The following is a 22,208-nucleotide window of genomic DNA, read 5'->3' as shown; positions in this document are numbered from 1 at the left end:
TGGATCCCCCTTCTGAGCAGTAATCAAATCAGCATCAGGGGTCTCCTTACTCCATTGGGCAATTGAGAGGTCGTTGTGAGCATTTGTCTGGGACCTAGTGATAGCGGTGACCTGGATTTCCCCCAACAGGGACTCAATCTCAATTAGATCCCCTTGGATGGCCCCGGTTTTGGCCAGCTGATCAGCTAAGTCATTTCCAGTTTTGTCTGGTCCCTCTACTTTGGAATGACCCTTGATCTTTTTCCAATAGATGGTCATCTCATTCGATGTGACCAGATCATCAATGTTTTGGATCAACTTCCCATGTTTCAAGGGTTTGTTGTTAGCACATAACATGCCTCTGGTTTTCCAATTAACCAGGTGCTCCACGAACCCGTTCCGTACATAATCCGAATCTGTGATTATGACCAGTTCGTGGAGTTGATGCTGGACAGCAGTGAAGATGGCCTGATACACAGCCATCAATTCTGCCACCTGACTACTTCGGGGACCAATTTTGTATCCAGCGGAGGGTTCTGGGGACTCATTCACCCATGCATTCCCTACGCCAGCCACCAGTTCTTTCTCCCCGTTGGTGTCAACATGGTAAGAGCATCCATCCACATACACAGTGGGCATTCCCTCACACTTGTCTTCTTCAAAGACTTTGTGGGGGGAATTAAGGTATGCCTCCATGTTGTCCTTTATTTTTAGACTTTCGTCCTCGAGACAGTTTTCTCTGGCACAATCATGCAAGTCAGCCAGACCTTGCGCCAGGGGACTCTTCTTGTTTTGGCCATATCTGACCTCCACAGGAAAGCCTTGCATTGACAGAATCCAGGAAGTAATTCGGGAATTACTCACATTTCCGGCCCGGACTCTGTCACTTTGGAGATATTGCAGAGGCTGGTGTGGAGTCTCCACTATAATGTGTTCCCCCTGGATAAACGGGCGGTAATTCTTCAATGCCCACACCGTTGCCAGGAGTGCCTTCTCACAATCGTTGAATTTTTCCTCCACAGAGGATAAAGTTTTGCTCGCATAGGAGATTACTTTATTGACCTTGTCATGCTTTTGGTATAATACTGCCGTCAAGCAAGTATTAGAGAACCCCGTCTCCAGGAAGAACTCCTTGTTTCTGACCGGGTAAGCTAGGCAAGGCGCTTGTGAGAGGCTTCTTTTGAGTTGTTTTACTGCCTCGGCTTGTTCTGGACCCCATTCCCACTTGACCCCCCCCTTCAGGAGATGAATCAGGGGTCTGGTGATCTCTGCGTAGCCCTCAATGAACGTTCTGCTGTAATTAGTCAGTCCAAGGAGGCTCCTTAGTTCCCGCAGAGTTGTGGGGTCTTTCAGTTTCTGAAGTGCTTCCACTTTCTTTTCCTGGGGACAGAGGCCCTGAGGAGTAATCTCATGCCCCAAGAAATTAACACGGGTTCTACACCACTGTGCTTTCTGAAAGGAAAGTTTTGCTCCGGCGGCCCTCAACTGTGTCAGAACATAACGGATCTCCGCTATGTGTTCCTCCACAGATGAACTTTTGATGAGGACATCATCTACATAAGCCAAGTTACCCCTTGCACCCAAGTCAGGCATGGCCTTGTGTAGAAAAATGTTGAATTCATTGCCGGAGTTGAGGTATCCGAAGGGAGTCCGGGTCCAGGTGTACTGCTGGCCCCCAAAGGTAAAAGCCAGCTTGTATTGGTCCTCCCTACTGACAGGCACAGTCCAGTATCCATTGGTCAGGTCTATTGCAGTGAATACCTGTGACCCCTGGATCTGGGCCAGCCCTTGGTCAATGTAGGGCAGAGGCCATCGGGAAGTATGGACCCGTTTGTTGAGCTCCCTAAGGTCGGCGCAGAGTCTCCACTGGCCGTTTGGCTTCAATATTCCCAGCACCGGATTATTGAAGGTGCTGTGGACTGGACGGATTATTCCCCGGGACTCAAGGTTCTTAATTATTTCAGTAAGGGACTCCATTGATGCGAGAGGCAAGCGATATTGCTTCACAAACACAGGAGTCATGCCAGGGTCCGTGGGGATTGTTGTTGTGTGGATGTCAGTGCGACCACAGTCATATGAGTCTACCGCAAAGAGATCTTGGAAATCCAAGAAAACTTGTTTCAACTTTTGCTTTTGTTCCAGAGTCACACAGGCATCAGCTAGGTTGACTCTCTCTTCCACCATCTGCCTGAAGCCTGGAAAGACTTCTGGTTTGGCTATCTCAGCGGCCTCCTCCAACTGGGTGGAGAAGTCCCTGGTCAGAGTGCTGATTTGGACCGGAGGCTTCAGGTGGGAAAGGCAGCCCTCATGTACCTGGAAAATCACCTCATCCCTCCTGAAGTCACACGTCACATCTTCCTTACCATAGGGGCAGGAAGTGTACACCAGGAAGTTCCCCCCATGCCGGGTGAAAATCCTGTCTGGTGTTGTATTGTCCTCACTGTCACTGTCAACACAGTCCTTGGGGATTGGTCCTAACAGTTCATTTACAAGATCAATGGAGAAATGTCGGTCATCAACCGCCATTCCAATAATGGTGCCTGCGGCTAGAGTAATACTCTTTAAGTCGCTGTTATCCACCTCTATTAGAATGGTGTCATGTTCTATGTTGACTAATGGAGTTGGGTTTACCCCCAACCCTTGCTGTTGGAAAGAAGGATTTAGATGTATGTAAGCATCAGGGTTTTTCAACTCTTGTCCCCTTTTAACTTTCACTTCCAGGGAAAATTGTTGGGTCCTTTCTGGGATGGTGACTTCCTCTTTAACCTGAATTTCAACTGCATAAGGTAGCAATTGAGCTGACCTAAATGCTTTTTCTGGATCATCAAAGCCCATGAGATTATCCGCTAATCGGGACCAAGCTTTGAAGTTTATTAGGTCCAAACTAATGGCAAAGCGATTGAGAATGTCACTGCCTAAGTAAAAGGCGGCAGTGACGTCTCGCACGACCCAACAATTATGGACTATGCTCTTGTTGCCAATGGAGATTTTGAGCATACACCTGCTTGGCAGGAGATGTTTTGAATTGGGTGCTTCCAGGTCCATTTCCCATTTGTCTATCAGTTTGAAGGTGGGAATGGCTGGATCTTTTGGAAGTTGGCGAAACATGGCTTCGCTGATGAAGATCTTACCGTTGTTCACACACACTCGAGCGAGAACAGAGTCCTTCCCATCATTTAACTGAATAGGGATGAACAACTGCTCTCCAATTTGCTGAATATCAGCCAGGCTCTGAGCTGATTTCACATCTTTCTGGACTATAGGAGTGGGAGTTTCTGATTGTGGATTAGTATAGAATTTCAGAGTGTTTCCTTCCAGCGTGGAATACCACTTTAGACTGGAAGGAAGGTTGATTTTCAGAAATAGAGAGGACCCCCCATCACCAGTCTGTTGTCCTACTGCTATTACTGTCACGTCTGGAATTTGGTGGTTCTGGAAGTGAAATTCTACTTGGTCAGATTTTTGTTCAACCATGTGGCAGGTGCCGTTTAAACTAACATGGTTGACACTCTGTTTTAATTTTATCGGTCGGCTAGTCTGGGTCCAGAGGACCTTGTTTACGCAATCTATTAGGGGTGACAACCTTCTCAGGAGGTCATTCCCTAGTAGATAAGGGGTGCCCTCTGGGGTCACAACTATGACCGGGTGTTTCAACTTGTGTCGCCCGATCTTAATGTCCAAGTCTGCAGTCCCCTCAACGGGAATTTCCTTCCCGTCAAAGTTCTGCAGTTGTCCAGGAAGTGAGGTGAGAGGAATTTGGTAATTCTCTCCCCTTCCTGCATTCAGTTCGTCAAAGGCCCTTCTGGACAGAAGGGTAGCTTGAGATCCAGTGTCCACCAGTGCCGAGATTGTACCCTGCCCCTGTACTTGTACCGGGGCATAATATCTTCCCTCCTTCTCCTCAAGGGGGCACAGATAATGCACGTTTTTGGACAACTGGTGGGCTAACTTTCTGGTTTTGGACATCGATAGCGAAGAGATTTGGGCAGAATTCTGTGGAGAGTCTTGGGAATCTGAAAGAAAAAGTTGGCAACTGGAGATCAGAGCCATTGTGGGTTCCCCTGGTTCCGGTTCTGGGCTGCCCCCCCCTTTTTGGAGGCAGTCCCCAGGATGGGTTTGAACCAGGGGATTTTCTTGCTGTTGGTTCTGGGATGAGATGGTGGGCGGCGGTAGCTCAGTCTCCACATCTCCCCAGTCTGGATTTGCATTCCTAGGGACCCATCTTTCTTTGGGAGGAGTTCCCCCCTCTCTGAAGGAGAAGATCCTTTTCTCAGGATCCTCTGAGGATCCCTCTCCCTCAAATTGGAAGATCTGTACCTCCTCCTCAAACTGAGTCTGTTTGGGTCTTTTGTTTCTCCTACCCCCCCTCTGCTCCTTAGGAGGCAGACTTTCAGGGGCAAGAGATTTCGTTTCCGGTTCCTGGGTTTCCAGGGGCTGTTTACAAGTGAGGAAGGAAGCTTCCTCCAAGGCTTTACACCCCCCTTCCCTTTGTGCCTCCTCCCTGGGAACCGGTGAGTTATCGGGGTGCTGCCCCCGTCATTGTTCTGGAGCACCAGGTCCAGAGTTGGGTGTGTTCTGCGCCGGCACGCCCATCTGAGGGTTCTGCTGAGCCCTCAGTATGTGACCCAGGTCCCGCGCCATGTTTTGAACCTGGCGCTCTAACTGGGAAACCCGCTCAGGCTGATACGGGGCCCTGTTTTCTCCCCTGGGCTGATCCCGGGAAGGGTAGCTGTCCCTCCTCTGGTAATACCCCGGGTTGGGAAGATTTGGGTACCCCTCCACCCTTGGCCTCCCCTCTCCCGGATTCAGTGGTCTGGGCTCAGGGAATTGGGGAAAGAAGGATGGATGGTTTTGGGGCTGGAAGTCGGGTGGATATCTGGGGAAAAAGTTCTGCCCAGGGTTTGGTAAATTTCTGCCCTCCTGTGGGAAGTTTGGAGGGAAGTTCCCTGGGTTAGGTGCTTGGCTGGATCCCCCCCCCTGGGCTGGAGGAGTCCACACATAACCCAGGATGGGTCGATTTCCCTTGTAGCGAGGACTTACATAGTCAGGAGAGCGAGGGACCCCATTTGTGGGGCTGCCTCCCTGGCTCCCTGTCTGTGACTGGCCCGAGGACCTTCTGGGCCTAGCATTATTAGGTGCAGGTAGGTTTTTAGGCCCCCCCATCTCCAAATCCAAAACGGGGGTGACCTTTACCTCTGCCACCTTGGCAGCAGCAGGGGTGCTGTTGGCTTTGGGGTTTTTCTGGGCATTGCTTTTATTTTCTATGGGCTTCTGCACCTCATAGATCCGGGTAGCCTGTTCAATGACCCAGTCTAAAGATCTTTTCTCATGAAAATCCCTCACGAGCTGGGTCATGATATATTTGGGCAAGGCATGGAAAAACGTATTTATAAACTCTCTACTATCTGTGCGCACCCTTCTTGTGGTCTGTGCAAAAGCACGCTTTAACTCCTGCACAAATTCTCGTGGGGCCTGATCCTCCCCACATTGCAAATTGTAGGCTGCCTTGCGAGCCTCTTGAGGATTTCTGTGAACAGAAAAATGTTTCAGGATGGCCGCCTTATAGGTGGACCATCTTAAATGATTTTGGTCCTCCAGCCCCGCAAAGAAACTGGAGTATTCCCGGGAGAAGGTCCACTTTACATATTGAATGCAGCTTTGGCTGTCCTTCAAATGGAAAGTCTCCATCATTTGTTCAAACAACTCTAAGTGCTCCCAAACAGAATACTTAGCGTTCTTATGGTAAGGCGTGATGACGCTCCTGATCGCCTTAATCTGCTTTAAGGGGTCCTTAAGCAAGGCCCTTTTTGCCTTATTGGCCTTTTTGGTTCGGGTAACCCTTGTCCATTCTTCCTCGGACTCAGAGGCACTGCTCCCAGAGGTTCCCGTCTGTTCTTCCAGGTTTTCCCGGATTCTGCGAGCCTGGGAATGGCTGGCAGAATGTGGGGACCTGGTCTCCTGTGTCCTGCGCAGTTCAGAGGAGTCTTCAGATTCCTCCTTGCTGCCAGGATTTGATGGGTACCCCCTCCACTGACCTAACTGGGCAGAGGTTTTCAGGATGCCCTTAATGGACCTACTCTCCTGGGGTTCCCCATTGAACTGTACTGTACTTGGGTGCCCATACCCGGATGCCCACCCCTCCATTCCTGAGTGGTACTGGCCTATGAGCCCCATACTCTTAGCTGGATAGTAATCTGCCATCCCTGCGGCCCTGTGCTCATGTGCGCCAGGGGACATGGGGGTGGTAGAGTCCAGGGACTGGGGGAGATGAAGGCCCCTGGGGTTAGGGCTCCTGCGGTTATGGTCAGGAGTCTCTCTTTCCCAGCGGACCTCATCTCTATCCGCCCCTGCTCCCTGTTGCAATGCAAGAGCCTGCAGTTGTGCTCTCAGTTCCTCTGTTAAGGCCTTACTCGACTCTATCAGTTTCTCCTGCATCGCTACCTGTTGCTGGAGCCTATCATTGTGCTGGCAGAGAGCTTCATTCTCCCTCTGTGCTTCCTGGTTGGTCCTGGAGAACTGGGCCAGTCTTTGCTGCAGGAGGGTTACCTCCTGGGCAATGTCCCTATTGGCCTGCTCCTTTCTTGCAAGAGCATCCTCCACCCTTCTGGTGTGCTCTACCAAGTTCTGGTTTTCTTTTTGGAGGTCACCCAGCCCCTGGTGGGCCAGGTGATTTTCTTCCATTTTTCTTTTTAAATGGCAGACTTCCTGGCCTAAGGCGTCTCTTTCCTGACTAAGAGCCTGCATTTGTGCCGCCAGGTCGTCCCTTTGCCTTTGGAAGGCACCAGCTTTCTGGCGCTCCTGATCAAACTCTGCCTGGGTATCCAGGTCTTTCAGAATCAGTTTATTGCTCTCCTCCTTCACTCTATCTAGGTGGCCTTGCAGGGTGACTACCTGCTCAGCACATGCCCTATTGAAGTCTAGCTGTTGCTCCAGCTTTTTCTGGCTTTGCAGTAGGGAGTCCAAACCTTCTTGGTGTTCCTTCTGCAAGGCCAGAAATCTGGTATCCTGTTCTGACTTTTCCTTTTGCAGCACATCCATATCCTCCTTTATTTTAGTGATGTACAGTCTGGTCTCATTTTCTGACTCCTGGCTTCTGTGCAGCCTTTGCTCAGAAGAGTCCAGATCAGATTGGGCCTTCTCTAACGCCATCTGTTGCCTTTTTGCCAGATCATGGCCTTCAGCACATTTATTCTGTATGGCTCCCATGTATAAATATAAATATGCCGCTATCCTAACAATCTTGTCGTGCTCATCTTTGGCCTTAGGAGCCATATATAGTTCACTCAGGGCCACGTGTAATGGACCCTGATCTCTATATATATCTGACCCTGTTTCAGTGACCTGTTGCGTGATGGCCTGCAACCAGACTGTTTGGTCCTGGTGAGTCCATTCACCTCTCACAAATAGTTTGTGTAAGAAGTGCTCTCTGGCTATTTTCATATCTACCAAGGTCGTCATTCTAGAGATTGGTCTCTGTCCTGACTTACGGAAGTTAGTATTTTAGTTTTGCAGAACAGAACTTTTCTTGGAGTGTCCCTTTTGAGGAATGCTTCACAGCGTAATGCAGCGTGGTGATCCGACTGGATGTATGTATCCCGTCAGTTAGCACACTGTATTAAGCTGCACAAATGGTAAATCTAACCCAACGTCTCGGCTCGAGCCCCCACTTTGTAAGAGGATTCAATTCAACACTACAGCTAAGTCAACGCCTAGTCTGGAATACTGAATGAAAACCCTTATTGATATATCTTTAGGTCCAGTTCATGCGTTCTGGATGACTACCCCTATATAACACCCCTCTCTTGGAATCCCCCTGACCCCACTGAGCCAAGAAGTAGTTCTGTTTTGCAAGTTAAAAGGGTTTATTTGATGATTTAAACAATAGATATATATATGACACTTTATAATAAATTAATAATTGAATAGCACACTTAATCTGATATGATAAAGATTGACAACAGAGAATCTGGCACTAGCACACTTCTTTATAATTACTAAGGAGTTGAGATGAAATGGATAAGGTAGCACACTGGTAATTAGGAACAAAAGTATAATGTGGTAGAGGATGCTTTATGTAAGCTCAGGTGGATGCAATATTCAATGAATGCAGTACAGAAAATACTCAATATGATTTCAACCAAACAATGTAATCACTCTTCTCTGGCTATTCACTCCCCCCCTCTTTATGCAATGCAAGGAAATGGGAGGAAAACACACAGTTCTCAGAAATGCAATCAATGTAATCAGTTCAATCCCCCCCAAGCTTAGACAACAGAAGTTTAAAACACAGATAGGAGTTTTGAAAACACAGGCCCAAATGCTTTGATATGTGCTAGCAATGGATGAGAAATATGCTGGAAATGCTTTTGAATTCCCTTTCAGAGGTTCAGGGTGAGTGGTATCTAGTTAATATTAGTCCAGGCTCACACTAGCAATGAGGCAGGGATAGTTAGCAGGTTAAACGAATTTCTGGCAAATGGAAGGCAAGCAGCAGCTGATTTTACATGTGGAGAAATTTGCAAATCGCGGCAAAATTCGCGGATGCGCCGAGCGCTATTACGGAGGAACCACAAGGACTATCTCTATCGTTTTGGGGTCCTAGGAAAGCCTAGGATCTCAGCTTCCAAATAAAAGTTACTGCAAGTCTCTAGCACAAACGGTTGCGGAGATATGAGCGATTGAATAGAGGTCATTTTTCAGATTTGAAATTTTAAAGTTCAAAAAGACAAGTGCAGCTTGCGACTAGAAATGACAAGTGACAGCTTTACAAATGACAGGTGACAGTTAGGAGGCAGTTCTACTTAGATTAAATAGATTGAATTATATTATTTTAACTAAGAGATTGGTTCTGCACAGTTTTCTTGGTACTCACACTATATTCTTGAGTGAAATGGGCCTCGCCATGGATCTGGTCAGGGTTTTAAACTGGACTCTGGTCTGGTCTGGTCTGGCCTCTGCACTTCACAGTGATCTGGGTCAGCTCTCTCTGGTTCTCTGGTCTGGGTCTCTAGTTCTGGATAGATTGAAGTCTCTAGTTTGGCTTTCTGGAGGTTGATGGAGGTAAGTATGGATTTTTCCGGCAGAGCGTCCCGCTGCAGATGGATTTGGAAGGTCTCTATCTGTCCTGTCTGTCTGCTTTTATGTGTTTAGAATGTGGGTGTGTTGTAGCATCACTGACCCTACCTCTCTCTCAGCTTCTAATTGGTCAAACTTCCATTTATCATTTGATTGGGGAATGAACTGTGAGTCAGAGTGATGTCATTTTACAGCCTGCAGAAAGTCCACTCCTCCTGTCAACTTACACACAAATCTAGATTTGAAACAAATACATATTTGCAGAGGTACATATTGTTTTAAAATCATATGCACCCATCATGCATTACAGGAGGTATCCCCTGTTCAAACTCTGCTCTTCCTGGGAGCTTGCATTCAGAACTGGCACATATTTCACTTTTTAACTGATTTTGCAATTTCTGACATGGACCCAACTTTACATACATGTGTGCAGGGAGTAGGGACATTAACTGATGAAGTTTCAGATTTTTAACATGCATACATTTAGAGTTATATCCACTTTTCCGCTGACACCCCCCTGAACACGCCACCGGGTCGAAAAACCTCTTAAAATGTGGGCAGAAAAATCACAAGAATTATGGTGTCATTTATAAAATTTTCACATGTCCGCTCTATGAGTTATTCATCTTTTTAAAGTTATGTTCTGGCTCCAAAGGGGTGTGGTTTACCCTCAGCACAAGGTTGAATTTCTGGTTCTTTCCAGTTCTGCCAAGCCAGCTTGCTCTCACAGGCAGTGCCCCTCCCAGCTCCTGCCAAGAGGAAGCTACATTTTACGACTGCGGTAATAAAAACCTTTGCCTGAGTGAAGAGGGCTTTGTTCACTCTCCTGCAGAGCACCAGTAATTCAATTATCAGATAGATGGCATATCCTTAGCTTGGGCAGCAAAAGGAAGGTTGGCCTGGGAACACAGTTGTGACTCAAATTTCACTCCTGATGGGGGTAGTGGCCAGGCAGAATTAAGTTCCTTAAGCCAGACTTTCAGATAAAATGTCACTTTTTGTTCCCCAGTCTAAGTCAAGACATTTTTTTACATATGCAGCTAGAAGGCTGATTCTAAGTTTAAAACTATGACATTTAAACAATTTCAACCTATGTGACACTCAAAAGTAGGTCACTCAGTCAATTTGAACATTTAGATTTGTAGTGTCTTTCAGTCCAATGCAACTTAAACTGCTGAAATCCACAGCGCAGCCAGTCTTGTTATAAGCATTTTTCTGGGCTCTTCATTTCCCAGATTTTGTAGGCACACAAAACTCCATTCTACCAAATGTCTGCTGGTGTTCAGTAAATATTTTGCACATATTGCAATGTTTGAAAATAGGCATTTTGACTTGCCTTCAGGGAAACAGAGTGGTTTTAAAACGCCGGCTTTTGGATAGTGGTGAGTACTGGTACTGCACCCATTTTTGGGATTTAAGAAATGAATTCCCCACAATTCTAGGTTGCATTTGGCAATCAGCATTGCCATTCCCAATGGTTTCAGACTACTGTGCGGGTAGTCCAATGGTGGTTTTAGGCAGTGTCCTTCTGTGCCCATAACATCGGCAAAAATGAGTGGCAGCCTATTCTTCATGCATTTCCCTGTGCATTTTCTGGGAAGCTCTGGCCATCATGATGTTTTCCATGTCAGTACTGCACAGTTTTGAGGTAGGGCTAGGATGCATGGGGAAGTAAGGAAGAAACAGTAATATGCAGTAAGAGACATATATATAACATTGCTAATTATCTACAGTCCAAGAATTAATCATCTGCAAATTCTAAAACAAAATCCTTATACTTTGCTGGAATCTTCTTTATTCTGGTCGGGCGATCATTCACCCTGTTGGAGGCTTCCGCTAAGGCAGAGTCCTCACCTAGTCCCCTTCCTTGTGGAACCAAGACCGAATAATCTGACACAAACACTGAAGATTCCTCTGCAACCCTTGTTTCCACACCAGTCGGGCCAAGAGCACTTTTATCAGAATCACACTCAGAAGATTCATCCACCCCTTTTGCACAAGGTGCTCCATCTAATGGCGCAATATCATCACTTCCCAAGGCAGGCACCTCCATACTTCCATGCCCCACCCGAGTAGCCTGCCCGTGCACAGTCACAGCCCTATCACTCTGTAGGGGACCCACACTCTCAGATGCACCAATTCCAACCATAGCACCGCCTCCCTCACAACACTGGTCCTTAGTATCCGCCAGCTTTCCCTTAACAAGGACCACCCTCCTCAAACTCCATCTGGTACCATCTTGCAGTTTAACATATCCATGACCCACTTTGGTCACAACACATGGCTTCATAAATTTGGATAAACCCTTTGCCACAAATCTTGGATTTTTCACCACTACAAGATCACCTACTTGCACACGCAAGGGTTTCTTTCTGGCAAGCTGAGATTCCCAAAAACGGGATTGTTTAATGCGCACCTGGTCAAGAACTTCCTGCATGTTGATGCAACTTTGTACACCACCCCCAAGAGCGGCCACCCGGAGTTTAGATCCTGGTTTTCTACCCCTCATTAATTCAAACGGAGACACACCAGTAAATGATGAAGGGGTAACCCTATAAGCCTTTAGGGCCTCAGTCACTACACTGCACCACGGCAAACCATTTGCCAGGGCCAACTGAACCGCCCCTTTCACAAACCGGTTCATCCGCTCAACTAATCCATTGGCTTCTGGATTGTACAAAGCCACCCTATGGTGACGAATTCCTAGTTTGGAGAAAAACTCTTGCATGGCGAATGACACAAATTGGGGACCATTATCGGTGACTACTCCAGCAGGAACCCCCTCCCTGTCAAACACTGCTGACAAGAAGTCAATCACCTTTTCAGTGGTGATAGAGGACAAAGCCGTGGCCTCCACCCACCTAGATGTATAATCAACTAACACTACAAAATATCTGAAACCTCCACCCAAAGTGTCCATGGGACCCATAATGTCTACGGCCACCTTTGACCACACGTCTTGCGGCACTTCCACAGGCTGTATGGGTTGGGGCGACGTTGTTCTACTCTTATCACTGACAGAACAAGCCACACAATCCTTAACTACTTTCTCTACCTCCTCATCCATCTTGGGCCACCAATAGCCCTCTCTTAGCCTTCTTTTCGTCATAGATCTACCGATGTGCCCTTCATGAGCCAACTCCACCAACTTGGCTTTAAGAGATTCAGGTGGTATTAACCTGGTACCCCTGGCAATGCCCCACGGACCCACAGACAGCTCAGACCATACTTGTCCGAACGATTTGTCCAATTCATCCATGCCAGCACCGGTAGTGAGAGCAGCCTTGATGTTGTTCAACACGGGGTCCATTGCACACTCTCTACCCCATTCCTGCTCATTGACGGCCGGAAACACCTTGGCCACCAACACATATTCATCACTCGTCACAGCCTGTGTTGAGTTTTCCACACTTACATCATGGCGGGGAAAACGAGAGAGACCATCTGCAACCATATTTTTAGTGCCAGGTAAATACTCCACCTTGAAATTATACTCACTCATGTCTGCCATCCAGCGCATCACTCTAGAGGATGCCTGGAACAAACCCTTAGATGTCAATACATGCACTAGGGGTTTATGATCGGTGCGTAAAGTGTATTCTACTCCCCACAAGAATGTAATGTTCTAAAATGTTTGGATGCCCAGATAGCAGCCAAGGCCTCCCTCTCTATGACTGCATATCTACGTTCTGCCTCACTTAGAACCCTAGACGCAAAAGCAATGGGGCGGTACGTTCCATCAAAACACTGTTCAAGAACCGCCCCTACCCCATACTCACTAGCATCCACTGTCAAAACCGTCTTCCTAGATGGAGAAAAGGAAGCTAACGATGGAGCCTGGTCCACTTGAGCCTTCAAGCCTTCAAATTCAAGTTGGCACGGCTCTGTCCACTCAAAACATACGCCCTTTTTGAGCAACGCTCTCATGGCCACTGTCTTGTCGGAGTACGTGGGAATAAACCTGCTATAATATTCAGCCAATCCCAAAAACGACCGTAATTGGTCTTTACTGGTGGGTGGAGATACTTCACATAACGCCTTCACCAATTCAGCCTTGGGATGTATCCCCTTGGCATCCAGTGTGTGTCCTAAATAAGTCACGCTCTCCACCCCTATCTTACACTTACTCAGTTTGACCGTCAGACCACTCTTCTCCAAAATGCCCAAAACTCGTAGAATCCTCTCATTGTGTTCCTCACGTGACCTGCCCCACACCAAGATATCGTCCTGGAAATACTCCACACCTTCCACTCCACAAAACAACTTTTGCATCACTCGCTGGAAAACAGCGGAGGCAGATGCCAAACCAAATGGCATACGCCGGAAACGAAAAGCTCCAAATGGCGTAATGAACGAAGTAAGAGGTCTTGATTCGGTGTGTAAATCCACCTGGTGATAGGCAGAGGACAAATCTAAGGTGGAGAAACAAGATGCCCCTCCTACAAGTGAAAGCATTTCGTGTATATTCGGTAAGGGATGCCTGTCTATCCAGATGCTTGAATTTAAATCTCTTAGATCAACGCACATCCTCATACCACCATCGGATTTACGTGCCAATACAACCGGGGCTAACCACTCTGAAGATTCTACCTCCTCTATTACCCCAGCTTCCATCAGCTGTTTAAGTTCTGTCTGGAGACTTTCACGTGCCATGATGGGTACACGCCTAACTCTGTGCACAACAGGAACAGCACTCCTCTTGAGCACGATCTTGTGTGAGAAACCCCGCAACTTGCCCAGGACAGAGGAGAAAACTGACGGAAACCTCTCTTGGAGAGTATCGGCTGTCAACGCGCTCCCTTCACTCAAACCACCTTCTCTTCCCTTGCTCACACACAAAACAGGGACAGCTTTGCCAGGGCGAACCTCCATCTCCAGGGCAGCCTGCTCATCCCACCCAATAACTGGATCACCCTTACAAGCTATATACAGCTTTCCTCTGGTTTTCCGGCCATGAAACTCAATATCAACCCACTCATATCCCAATACTTTAATCGGAACACGGCCATACGCACAGGGATTGATATCAGACGGATTCAAACTTGACACCTCCTTATGGAACTTAGATTCGTACATCTCGGGGGAAATCATAGTGTAAGGAGAACCCGTGTCAACCAACACACTGAGGGGAACTCCATTCACATTAAGGGTGGCCCACGCACTTTTTTTCGACGGTCCCACACTCAACAGCGCACCTTCTTTTGGAAGCACATCTGCCTTAACAGAGGGACTAACATATCCTACAACCGTTACATTACTATCGTCTTCTTCAGGGTCCACCATCCGCACTACTTCCTTCTGTGGAATAGCCTTACACATCCGGGCAAAATGTCCTCTTCCCTTGCATTTTCTGCACACAACGGCAGAAGCAGGACACTCCCTAGCTCCGGCAACATGACCCCTCCAACCACATTTCTTGCAGAAATCTCTGCTATTCGGCGCCACTCTTTGATCCTTGTCCCTGGCCCGATTTTCTTCATTCTTGCGTGGCTGCACCATGTGCACAATTTCCGCCTTTTCCGTCACTTCCTGGACGCTCTTCCTTGACTCCTCCAGGGCACGGGCTATCTCTATCACTTTCTCCAACGGAGGATCCTTCTCTGTCCATAATCTCTACCTAACTTTTGAGTCACTAGTCCTCATCATGATCTGGTCACGAATGTATTCTTCCGCCATGCCCGTGAACTTACACGTAGAAATGAGAGTGCGCAGTGCCGACACATACGAATCAATGTTCTCGCCAGGACCTTGTGCCCTTGAGAAGAAATGATACCTCTAAAGCACAATGTTAGCTCTTTTGCCAAAGCGTGTCTCAAGCTTCTTAAGAGCAGTCTCAAATGCCAAAACCACTGCCTGCCCCCCTTCTCCATCTCCTTCGCCTGAAGACACAGCCAAAACATCCTGGCCCGGAAGGTGCCTGAACACCCTCAAACCCTCCGTATCAAGGCAATTGAGTAGAGTCGCTTCCTTGTCATCATCAGACATTCTGGAACCACCTGACGCTCTCAGGTATACCTTGAAAGTGTCCACCCAAAGCTCCCATGCAATGGGGGGCTCCCCCGGATTGGGGAGGAAGGCTGGAGGAGGGCGAGCATTGCTGTGCTGCATGGTCACTGGAACCGACATAGCCACTGACTGAGGTCAATGCAATGAAACAGGTGAAAATCTCTGCGCACTTCCTTGAATAATAATGTGCGATAACGTACACCTTGTTCTACACGGCAGACTAGCAAGATGAAATACTCCACACCAAACCTTTTTGGCAGAAAATACGTATAATGGGTTACACAATATGGTCAACAGGCATGTTCTGGTCACTTCCTTCCTCTTTGACAAGTGTGTTCAACAGAAACTTGCAGTTCCTTTAACGGCCGCACACAAGGAGTTAATCTTCCTCTCCTTGCAGTTCAATAAGTGCCGACACACCCACCAATGAATGGAAGCCTCCGGCTCCCTTCCTAATGTAGTGGGCGGAGCCGAACAGCGTGACTTCCGTGGACTCTCAGTGCCTTCCCGGCTATGAAGAGCGCAGGGCTGTGCCCCCTCCCAGGGTCCACCTCTCACCTGCACTGGTCTTCACTCCCTTTTCACTGCACGGCGTAAGCCGCACCCTCCCTCAAGCCGCGCTCGACCTCCTCCGGGAGCGCGGCTCGGCAGGATCCTCTGCGTAGGAACAGCGGCCGCTCAGCCGTATGCACGGCTGCACTCCCTGCCGTGTGCCGCGCTCGACCTCCTCCGGGAGCGCGGCTCGGCCGGTAGTTGAAAGCAAAGGTAGCGCTGGCCCAGCTGACGCCAATCACGCCGGGGGCCGCGCTCGACCACGTCCGGGAGCGCAGCCCGGAAAACAGCTGAGGCACCTGATGATATATACGGCTTGGCAAGGCACGTGGGTCAGGCTTGAAGATCCTCGTCGCCAGTGTAATAACGTAGATAACAGGTAAGTTGAAGATATGTTTATTCTTCAAGCCCGAACACCGTAAACACCATCTCCTCCCAGCTCCTTCCTTTAAAAACCCCAACCGCCACCCCGAGCGTGGAACACATCAACGTTCTATGCTTTAGAACCTTTGACAAAGGCTCGCGGAAGCACGAGCAACTACTACAGACGGCCCAAAGCCGAGGAGTGTGTTGCAGGCAGCTGCCCTGTACTTGGTTTGGTTCAGAGACTCACTGGGATTTCCCACCTAGGAAGCTTGCTGCAGAGCCTAGCATGGAACGCTGTGTGCTGGCTGGGTGCCGGTTTTGGAGTGGCTGAAGGGTCCTCTGGATTTGGTATCTTCCCAGGGAGATGATTAGGGGAGGTATCTTACTTCCCTCTTGGAGGTCCTGGTATTCCTTCACTGGTGGAAGATGTAAGGCATACTGTACCTGCAGCCAGGGTCCAACGATGAATTCTTCCTTCTGCTTCTAAATAAGCCTTCAGATGATCTGCCAAAAGAGGGGTGCAGCACTCTTTTAAAGCCAAATGGAACCACAGGGATTGATGTAGGCTAAGCCTACCTTAATGAACCAATTCTCGGTCCCCACCAACAATCTCCTTATGTGTGAGGTCATAACCAGAGAGCTTTGCAACAGAAAAGGTTAAAGGGGTGAAAATATGTACTACTAAGTCCCACCCCTCTTCCTGTCTCTTGTAGATCAAATGCTCTCTCTGGTTAATGGAGCTCTCTGTGGTTCGTGATTAAAGCAGCAGGTCTTCCTTGAAGCTGCAGCGAGACCAGACTCTGGCTCCCCCAAACCACATTCTCGTACCTTCTGAATAGGGTTCCCCTGCGGGGATCACTACTGTAATACACAGAGTCCCAGATATTACATCTCACTGTCAATCAATGGTGAGGGCGAGAGCTGGCATCAAGTTGACACAGTGCATATGAAAGGGTGTTGGGGTTTCCTGTCTCTTTTGTTAGCCTCTGCAGCCAGGCCCCATGTGGGCCTGTTTGAATTAAACTCTGATTAGTATGCACATGCTGCCACCAGCTACCAGTCTCAACAAAAGGACATGGCAGATTCATGGAGCCTTTGTTTGTTAATTATCTGACACGATAAAAGGGTGTTCATCACATGTTTAATTACAAGACAGTCCCTTACAAAGTGGAATGTAGGTAATTTAAGATGTGAACTATTCAAGAACTATATGAGAAACTGTTGAATTTGTCATGTTTTGTCTGTTTTTTGTTCAAAATGTATAGGTTAATGCATATTAATGTATGAGTATCTATTGTTATGGATATTACTTTGTGTAATTAGTGTTCAGTCCTAATATCTATTGTATTATTTGGACCTTCTTGTGTTGGTTCAATGGCACTAATGCACTTTTTATACAATTTAAAATAAGATCAAATAAACTATTCATAAACGTCACTAGGTCAATGAATGTATACAAATGTACAGCTACCCTTCTTTAGTCTCTGTGTGGTTTGTTACTTAATTAGGCTGGCCATGGCAGGGGAAGGTTTGGCCCTCCCCCTTCTGGAGATGCATTTTGTAATTCACCTGTCAGATCCCAACTAAATATGACATGGCTGACTGCGCTTGGCTGTGTCCAACCAGAATAAACAGGTCTATGCATATGTCATGCAGTGAGGTTAGGAAAGAAATGTGTGCGGATTAGCCCCAAACATTTTCCAGAGGTTGATCTACCATCATTCAATTTCATTTAAAAGTTCAACAAAGCCCAGGCGAGCGCACACCCACTGTGGTGCAGATGGTTGAATTCCTCACGCTATTTTTTAAAAATAAAGTTGATGTTGGCGACTTCTACCACCACTGCCTCCTTTGCTAAGTTTAAAAGGAAAACAATACACAATGACACCTTGTATTTATGTGTTGCTTTTTTGCTGTGTGTTTATTTTTTTCTTTATCTGCATTTGTTTGATTCAAGCAAACATTATTTTTAAACTACAGCTTATTATTTTCCTAGATTACTTTAGGTCTGAAATTATTATTTTTTTTTTTTTTTTTTTTTTTTTTTTTTTTATTTATTTGTTTACAATTCAATGAAATGAATTTTTACAAACAGTTGAGAGCGACAGCAACCCTTAATGAGATGCGCCGCGAGCTTTCATGTAGTTATGTCAGATTCCTGGTGAGAATAGGATTACCTCTTCCAGGTCAATGTAATGTTTAGATGGAATTGGTTGGGCTCAAGCGGACGTAAAGGGCCGAATGCGTAAAAGATACCAGAGGAAGCTTAATCTCCCTGATTACCATTATGGTGATAAAGTGGTGGCTTTGGAGGTATTGCTCTCGTTCGTGGTTTGTGAACTGGAACTGATCATTTCAAAGGCAGACTCCAGGATTTTGACAGTCGCGATTGTCCATCTGGTTTTTTCTCCCGACATTAACCTGTTCCACCACATAAGTTCTTCTTCCTCTCCGAAAGATGTGTGTTCGCAGACCAGTGTCGATAGGTAGGTGGCTCGAATTTTTCTCACCATAGGACATCTGAGTAAAAGATGTTTAATTGATTCTGTCGTAGTGGGATTGTGGCAAAGGCGACAGATAGTGTCAGTTGAACTGGATCTGATTGCTAAAATTTCTCTCGTCAGCAGGAGGTTGAAACGAGCTCGCATGAAGAATTTTCTTAGCTGTTGACTTGGGAACTTCGAGCAGTATGGGATAGGTACGTTGAGTCTGTTAAAGGTGGGTGGGAGATTCATGGTCAGTTTGTTTGTTTGAGCTTTCGATAGAGTCAGGATCCAATCAAGTTCCTTTAACTTTCTTTTAACTCTTTCCGGATTGTGCTTCAGATCTTCGACTGAGCATGCTATGTCTGATAGCTTTCCTTTTAAGTTATCTGACCATGCGGTTAAGTTCGTTGTTCGCTGCTTTGCGATTTCATCAGCTACGATTCTGTAGATTGATGGACTGTCTGGTATTAAGGTATTAACATCCTGAGACAAGTGAATTTCCAAAGAGCCCTGGGTGTCGGGCATTTTACAAAATGGAAAAATAAAATGGTGTCCATAGGTTCTCTACCATTTTATCAAAAGCATTATTACTTTGAGTACAGCATGTATGGTCCAGAAGTATGTTTAAATGCATTAAATGCATTATTTTTGCCTCTGGGGGCAAATAGGGCACTAAGCCTACAATGAAAATTGTTTCTTTAAAGTGTAATGTGAGATCCTTCCGCAACCCACGCCCTCTTGCCCATCCACCCCACCACTAGCCCAAAACCTGGTGACATGGAGCAGCAACAGTGGGAGGAGCCGATGGTAGGTGGAACTAGCAGTGGGTGGGGCTGGCACAATGGAGCCAGAATAATTTTGCGAACCCTTGCACTTCTTTTTTTACAAATTAAGCACTGACATGCAGCAGATGATTTAGGAGATAGGGCGGTGAGAGTCCTCTTACGGGTTAAGGATGCTGTGATTGTGCTGCCCGTGGCACTGCATCACTGAATGCATGAAGAGAATACGAGTAATGTAGCATTTTCCAGTTTTGCCCGGACCTGACACAAGTGGCATCGCATAAGTGCGTGAGAAGAAGTTTGGTGAAAGTGTGAGCTTGCACACCTTTTTAACAGATGGCAGTCTATTAGAATGTAACACCTCATTTTGTTTTCCTGGCGTTATTTTAACCAAATTCTTTCACGCAGAATGCGTGAAGAGACCTTCTGCCCCACCTCTATCGCCACTGCCCAACAATATTGCCTGACCCCAACCCACTATCTACATTTCAGTAGTAAAAAATGGGTTACAAAAATCTAATAAAAAAATCGATCAGGTGGGAGTCAGGAAATAGACATATTACCCTTTCTTCAATTCTTGTGCCCCTGCTGCAGTGTCACTTACTTTCAACCCAGAGTCGGGCCAGTCCCTGCAAAACCAGGAACTCTGACCACCACAGCATTCTTGCGGCATTCCTGGCTGCACGGGGCCACGTGATGTCGCCATTATGTCACGTCATGCATTTTAATGAGATTGTGGCCATTTTGAATCCCTGTGTTGTGTAAAATGTGAATTTCCAGCGAGCAGGACGCTGTAGGATTTTCTCAAGCAGTAAACAAGTAACTTCTCCTCAAGGAATAAGGGGTTTGGATTCCACTACTCCAAATAATAAGCTTCTATTATACATGGAGGGGGCAGCTAGCCCAATGAATATATTATACATTTTGATGTATATGTATCCCCGATAAGATACAGGGCGATTAGAAGGGGGACTGCCCTGAGGTAAGACACATTATACTATGAGCTGTCCATTATTCTATTACTTACAAGTGTGAAATACATTATGAGTATCTGTGTGTGGGTTTTATTTGCAGATCAGCCAAAGGTTTGGTGTTGCTTTGATTAATTATCACATTGATAGTGATGGAGTGTAGCGAGTAAGGGCCGTTAGGAGTCACTTTGGACCATCCTTCCAGGTTCTCTTTATAGCAATTGTTTACGATCATGGGGTATCTGAATTTAATGATGTACATAGAGTGGTAGTTACTTTTAAATTAAGCATGTGTTACTCTCTGTTTTTAGGTCATTGGTGTAGGATCACAGATCTTGAAGAATTATCTTCAGGAAACTAATGAGGTTTAACTGAAATGTAATCAGATTCAGACCTCATACCTTTTCAACTTTTTCAGCCCCTGAGGAATGTCCAGTATTGGGTGGCATAGTTGGTATAGAAACATGTAGGGCTATTAGGAATACCTTGTGGTGTATATTGGACATTACTGTATGTATTCAAAAACTGGTAACTTTACAATATCATTTTTGGACAATATGGTCGAGCGTGTAAGGAAAAACTGGGTTAATTGGCAACACAGAAGATTGTTTAAAATGTTGAATACTGTGAACAAGCATATCAATAAACATTGTGAAAAGTTTCCTACATCATTTATATATTTATTTTATGTGTGCATGTTTTAGCAATTGTTTTTTTTTTCAAAAAAGATTGTAGAATAAAGATCTCTCCATTGGTATGCTCTTTATTAAGTTGATCCATTTGTGTCAGTACTTCTCTTAATAATAGTTCAGGGAAAACACTTTGAAACATTCCATTTTGAAAAATCTTTCCTCTTTATTCAATACAGTATTGGTACCAAGGAAGTAGGATAGATTGTTTACCCCTTATATTTTAGGTTCTGGGTGTGACCGTTACTTTCTGCATGTCGCATGTGACAGCTAAAACCTTTTGACTTTGCCAGTGTTTGTTTTGAAGTGCATTTGGTGTGATAACATCATCAAGTCAGTGAAACAAAAATACACATTTAAAGCAGACCATGTCACTTATTCACAATTTCCCAGTATCAGGTACAATATGCCCCTGTGCAACGAAGTCCAACTTGAGTAAAACAATACACAAATTCTATTTAACACAGCAAACTTAATGTGTACCACTAAGCGTATCTTCCCGCAAAACTCCCCCGCTGTAGGGCATAACTTTTGTGTCTGCGTGTATTTTAGCGGGGACATCCCACAACTGCACCTCCCCGGACGCAGACATCCTTACCGCATTCATACCCCCTAAACACCCCTGACCTCCAGATGGTTCCCTGGAATAAAGAGGCAAGACCAGTTTTCAAAGGTGGAAGTCACAATGCTGCAGCAAGCTTTATTGCATAAAGCCAGGAGTTATGTTAGAGGTCATACATTTCTCCACCACACTGCAGGATTATTCTACGCTGGGTGTGGTTTCTTAAGCACCTCCCCCACGCCGTCAGTGTCCTGAGGACCCTGCCGGGTAAAACCGTCCCTCCATACACATTTCCCTCTCTACCCATGGCCATTTATTTGCTTTCTTTTCACAGTACACTTTTGTCTTTACTTCTTTATTTCATTTACCAATTTCAGCTACCTCCTTTCATTCTAATTTCTATTCCCTTGTTCGACCCTTCTAACATTCTAATTCTAGTGCTTAGTGTTCACTACTTTCCTTTACTTCAATTTTTTTATTCCCTTGTTCTGTCTAGTATGCTACTATTCTAATTCCCAGTTCTTGATTTCCCATCCTACCCATCTTCATTGATCTTGCTTTTGTTCTAATTCCAAAACCTATACTTATTTTCCCCTCCGCCCAGGCCCCTCCACCCTGTCTAACACCCCCCCTTCGTTACAGAGTTTCTTCCTCCTTCCCCAGTGCTCCCCCCTTTAGTTTTCTTCCATTTCCGCCGCCCCTTACTTCCATATCCAGTTCTATCTATTCCACAAGTTGCC

This window comes from Ambystoma mexicanum, chromosome 4q, assembly GCF_040938575.1.
Source record: "Ambystoma mexicanum isolate Mex_15411 chromosome 4q, UKY_AmexF1_1, whole genome shotgun sequence".
Lineage (NCBI taxonomy): Eukaryota > Metazoa > Chordata > Amphibia > Caudata > Ambystomatidae > Ambystoma > Ambystoma mexicanum.
This window is presented reverse-complemented; position numbering follows the sequence as displayed.